The 6000-nt window shown below is 44.4% G+C and overlaps 1 protein-coding gene across 1 annotated transcript in view; it reads left to right on the top strand.

Moving 5' to 3' along the window:
* The first annotated feature begins 2519 nt into the window (after positions 1-2519).
* Positions 2520-6000, top strand: part of wnt5a (wingless-type MMTV integration site family, member 5a) — a 63588-nt gene continuing 60107 nt past the window's right edge. The window contains exon 1 of the mRNA XM_069141249.1: positions 2520-2606. The gene's annotated coding sequence lies outside the window, so the exon portion shown is untranslated. The remainder of the gene's footprint in view (positions 2607-6000) is intronic.

Genomic DNA, 6000 nt, shown 5'->3' with positions numbered 1-6000 from the left:
ATTGAAGCATGGCAGCCACTTTGCTTCAGAGGTTTCATACTGTTGGACTGAGGACATCTCAATCAGTCATTTTCTGTTAGGAAGTCTGTACCTATGCTTTGAAAATGCAGGTGAGGCAGATGAGACAGACACTTTTTTACAGTTAGCAGCGTAAAGTATCTTTTGGTCAAAAATGTACAACATACTAATTATTTTTGAGTGTAGCTTCCTTGTACAGGTGTACAACAACTCTAATGCCACAAATAATATCTAAAATGTCAGAATAGACAGAGACAACTTGTGTTAGTGCCCTGAACCTTTTTCTGCACTCTTCTGCAACAAATACACTATTTCTGCATCTCTGACTAAGATGGTATTCTAAAAATGTAGTCTAATTCTTCATCTTTGGCTTCTTATGCAGTGTGAATGCAGCATGAATTCTTCTTGATTTATAGTGGCATTTTGACTGTAATAGATCACACTCTCAAGCCGCATCTGTATAAACTTCTTAAAAGAGATAAGAGGTGTAGCTATGAGACTGCCTGGACGTGATTCAGCGATGTTGAGCTTCCAAGTCTTGCAATGTGGTGTAAAGATGGCCATCCTGCAAGTAGGCTGAGGCTGTTAATCTGACACACTGTTTATGAACAGTGACACATTGTGCCACATTCCTTGCCCTTATATGACTCTGTGTATCACCTCTTCACTCTATTTTACACAGCCGAAGATAAAGTAACAGAACTGAGACTGCCATTGTACGATTCTCTAAAATGTAAAATTCATCATTATGTAGTGTATCCATGTATTGGTGTAGCCATGTATTGGTGGACTGCATACAGATGGGTTTCACAAGCAATTACACTGTTGTTTGATCAGTGGAATTTTTACCGTTGATTTCTTGATGGGATTTTTACACTTTAAGAGTTTTTCATTGTGAATGACCAGGTCAAGTGAAATAAGCCGGCAGCCCAAAGCACTTGCTCCGAGTCCAATGTAGGTCTGTGTGTGTGTTCCCATTACAGCGAGCATTAAGAGGAATAACAGTGGAGGTGTGGGGAGACGAAAAGTGTCACGTTGGTCCTGCTCTGTGATTAATGGTGTGATTAGCTGCTCCATTCCATGTCAGAGCCCACATGCATGCCCGCACAAATACATGTACAAAATGCAAGCACATACAAACACACAGACGCCTATTAATGGTCTTGAATGGGAGAATCCAGAATCCAGATGCGGCATGCAGATAATTGTACTAAAAACATCAAATGTAGAGTTCCAGGGCAGCAGGACTTTATTCTGATTTCAGCATGTTTATTTTCGCAATTCAGTTATTTCTGCAGGGACTTAAATCATAGAATAAAAACACCCCAATGCAGGTCAATTTTTAATAGAAACCAAAGTGTATTTTGAATGCGCCCTCCCTCCTCTTCCTCTACTTCTCACCTCACACAAACATACATATTACTTTGCTTGCTGGTTTAATGCCCTCCTAATTTCAAATGCCATATAATAGTCTGGAGTTGAGCCGAGTTATGTTTATCCAAGTTAAAAGACCTTCAGCGTCTGTGCACAGGGTCGACAGCTTCAGACTCTTGTAATGGTCATTTAGATGAACTTTTCAAAATGGGCACATTGTGGAGACAAAAACCAAACAAGATAAAATCTATTGTAAAAGAGAATTGTGTTTGTATGTACATTTTTACTGTGTGACTGCAACCAATGGCCAAAGTAGAAGAGGTGTGTGTGACTTGCTATCTACAGTACAAGAATGTTTCTGCTTCTTTGTGTGTTTACAAGAATGGATAGAGAGAATGTGTTTATCACATCTTTGGATTTATGACATCCTGTTTGATCACGAGGACAGTCATCACAGATCTCTGAAGACACAGACTTGACATCAAGTGTTACGCAATCCCGTGGGTGTAATGTTGTACATCTGGTTGTGTATGTTTATGGTGACGTTTGGTGGTGTGTTTCCTCTGCACCTGCAGACAGTCATTTGCGGCCACGGATACACACACACACACACACACACACACACACACACACACACACACACACACACACACACACACACACACATATGCTGTGGTAACCAGTGGTGACAGAGGAAAGATGTCATATCCTCCTCAGTCTGCTCTATTAGGGTCTATTACACTATTACATGCCCATGAGTCACAGTAAGGTACCACTGATGCAATACTTAGCAGACCACTTCAAAGATGTCTGCTTCTTTTCTGTGGAATCTGTCTGAGTTTAAGGAATGAATTTACTGTAACATCTCTATATGTACAAGGTCCCACAGGTGCAGTGGGAGGGGGCGGGGGTGCATCTGCGTCACTGTTATACACCTGTCTGTCTGTTTACTAAATATAATACAAGTATTTCGATATTTTTACTTTGGGTAATAAGCATGACGTTTCTTTTTATGAAATGTTTTCCAAAAATTAATAAAATCCTTATCTTTTTCTCACCCTTTCAGGCAGCAGGCTTTGCTGGCAGCCATCAGTGAGAAGGATGCTAACATCGCCCTTCTGGAGTTATCTTCGTCCAAACGCAAGAAATCCCAGGAGGAAGTAATGGCTCTGAAGAGGGAGAAGGACAGGCTCATGCACCAGCTTAAACAGCAGGTACATCCACCACATGTGACCACCAAGTTATATAAACATGCCTATAAACAATGAATTCAATTCCAAGAACTCCTGGTCTGAGAGGCTGACTGTGCAGCACATGAATCAAATGCAACCTGGTCTTTTGGTCACAGTTCAGGACAGATCCTGGCTTTGTGAAATCAAAGCAGGACTACAAATTCAAACCTGCTGCACATGGTGAAGCATTGCTTACATTAAAGCAACCTCGTGGGAAGACTTTTGAACTTTAAAATCAGGAACAGATAGAGGTTAATAATTCCTGGTAGTTAACAGAATATATTTCCCCGCCTCAAACCACACTTACTTCGTTCTGTCATCATAAGCCAAATCACTCAAGCAGGAGCTGTGATTCTAAATCCAGGCACATAAACACATGAGGAAAGCTATTCTCTTAACAATCATGTTGCAATCAGAGTTATTGGATGTACTGAAGACACAGACATAGGCTGGTATCGTTTGTGAGTCACCGGCAAACTTTTCTGTGTGATGTCTTCTGGACAAACAGACTTAAATCCCAGCATACACATATACCTACACGCACACACGCACACACACACACACACACACACACACACGCACGCACGCACGCACGCACGCACACACACGCACGCACACACACCACACACACACACACACACACACACACACACACCTATTTCCCATGTCTGCCCTGGTTCTCAATATGACCTGGGGCAGAGGAAGGTATGTGGGTCATTAAGGTCTGGTCAGACCACATCAGTGACTGATCTTATGTGAATGCTAACAGTAATGAGCTAACAGCAGGGAGTCTACATATACGGTCTCCTGAGTCACAGGGGCTTCTGGGAAAGATGGTGCATTTAAAAGTCAACAGATGCAGTGGCTGGTTGTGCATGTAAGTGCGAACCTATGTTTGTTCATGTCTCGTAAAGTGCTAAACAGTTCCTAGGGGGTGCAATTCCATTGGAGGAATTTCGAGGAAAGCCTATTATCTGTTTATCGCCATTGGATGCGTCATGTTTTCCCGTCGGGTAACAAGCAGTTACAGTCCACCTGATGATGCGATGAGCTCTAATTGCAACGATGCGGCCTCTAGGCCTAGAGCAGAGCATAGAAGAAAAAAGAGGGAAAAGTGGAAAAGACAAGAAAAGTAAGGGAGGAGTGGGCAGCACACACGCAAACTTTCTTTGTCTCCTCTTTGCACATACAAACCGGGTTTCTTAAAATGTCCTCAGGCACACGTCAAAATACTGCTGGTAACTGCAAGGGTGTAGTAGGCAGTGCTATGGACATCTAGCGCAAGGGCCGTAAAAGTGTGGCACCATGTAATCTATTAATGTTAAGGAGGTTGTAAGGTAAGTAGTTCCTACAGGGAGTCTTCGGTTCCTTCTATTCCACAAAATGAGCTCTCTGGAGGTTATGCTGTTCAACATTACACACACCGGCTCTCTGTCTTCTGACCCATTGACACACATATCAGGATAGGGTGCCGTCCTCAGGTCTTCAGCAGCCAATGGCGGAAGGAAACTGACCAGGAAATGCCAAAGAATTATGGGACTCGAAGTCTCTTAGGAGAAAGCTGATATTGAGACAGCAGATAGATTTACAGATAGCATTGCCCTGTCTGACCTCCCCACATCCCTCTTTTGGAAGATGCTGTATATGTGTGTTTGTGTGTGTGTGTGTGTGTGTGTGTGTGTGTGTGTGTGTGTGTGTGTGTGTGTGTAAAGCAGGCAGTCTCCTACAAACTTTCCTTTCATTCAGTTTGCTTCCCTTTGAGGCGAAGGCCTTCTTCAGCACAGACAAACACACGTCTACAAACATATAGACACAGACGATGAGTGTAGTGTTTAGACTTCCTCAGAAGAGAGTCAGAACAAATGTGCTCCCATGTGGGAATTCTCTGAGTAGTCCATCCAAGTGATGGATGGCCACACATCAGTGGTGCTTTGAAGCTGAGAAAAGATGAATTGCGAATTCTCAGAGGTGTGTCGTGACTCTCTCTTTATACTTTCCCACCTTTTTATCGACACACTAAAGCATCCATCCTCTCATTGAGAGCGACTTGTGTAAAACTATCTGCCTGCTAAGAGCTGGGTCATTGTGCTACTCTGTTTTTACTAGAATAGAATGGTAATGTTACACTCACAAAATCACCCAGAGATCTGATCAAAGGGGCGTGTATAAATATTGGGAGAATTGTGCAGCCTTTCCCCAGATGCCTGTTTGTTTAAGGCCTTACTTGTCGGCCTCCTGTGTCCATATGTGTTAATACAGCGCTTCTCTAATCAAGCCAGGCTTGTGATTTACAGAGAGTTTGGATTGAGGTTTGGGACGCAGCTGTGAGCTCAGCAGTCTTCACTGCCAGGTCTGCACCAGCAGCTGCACATTGATACACAAGCAGAAACACACACACAGCACAGATAAATAGTACGGCCAAGTCTGTTTTGGTTAGAGACATCAATACAATATCTCTCCTCTCCTCTCCTCTCCTCTCCTCTCCTCTCCTCTCCTCTCCTCTCCTCTCCTCTCCTCTCCTCGTTTCAGTTTCCGATCGCATGTGAGTGCGCGTGGTGGACATGTGAGAGTGGTGCGGAGTTTTGGATTGTACTTTCACTGCGTTGGAAATTTTCCTCTGTCTTTCGATCTGTCTACACACAAGCTTCAAAGCAGTTTATCTATCTGTTGAAGAGCGTGGGATTAGTGGTTTTGTTTGGCGTTGTTCGGTAGGATGGCGTCCTCTGAGACACCACCCTCGTCAATCCGGCAGGGAATACGGTTCGTTCCACCGGACGTGACAAACTTTCCTTTGCATCAAGGATGAATAAAGCTGTGGTTGTGTTCGTGACAAGCAAGGCTTATGTCCACAACTTGACAGAGAATGGCGTGTTTATCAGGGACGCGTTTGTGCAGGTATCTCCGCTCTCAGCTCCCTCTATGCGGATCACCGAGTCTGGTGTTCCACCGTTTATACCTAACGAGCTGTTAGAAAATGAACTCCGCAGATTTGGAAAATTTGCCAGCGGATTTCAAATAGTCAGTTTGGGATGTAGGGATCCCGAACTAAAGCGTGTGCTGTCTCTGAGGCGGCAAGTATTTATGTTCCTGGATTCGCCCACCACAAACACTGGAGGTGTCATTCAGGGTTAAACACAGTGATGGCTCCTACATGGTGTATGCTACTTTGGGACAAATTCAATGTTTTGAGTGTGGAGATGTGGGACACAAACGCTTCGCGTGTCCACACAAGCAGCAGGGAAGTGTGGTGGCTGGCGCCGCGGTGGGGGCTGGCGCCACGGTGGGGGCTGACCCCGCGGCAGGTCCCGCTGGTGGGGCTGCGGCCGGCGGCGGTTGCGTGGCCAGCGCCGCTTCGTCTTCTGATAACAACAATGTC

This window comes from Embiotoca jacksoni, unplaced genomic scaffold (genome assembly GCF_022577435.1).
Source record: "Embiotoca jacksoni isolate LCO1_2020_lvr unplaced genomic scaffold, fEmbJac1.0.p SCAF_9, whole genome shotgun sequence".
In the NCBI taxonomy this organism is placed as follows: Eukaryota; Metazoa; Chordata; class Actinopteri; family Embiotocidae; genus Embiotoca; species Embiotoca jacksoni.
The sequence above is the reverse complement of the archived record's forward strand: the minus strand, read 5'-3'. Positions and strand labels throughout refer to the sequence as shown.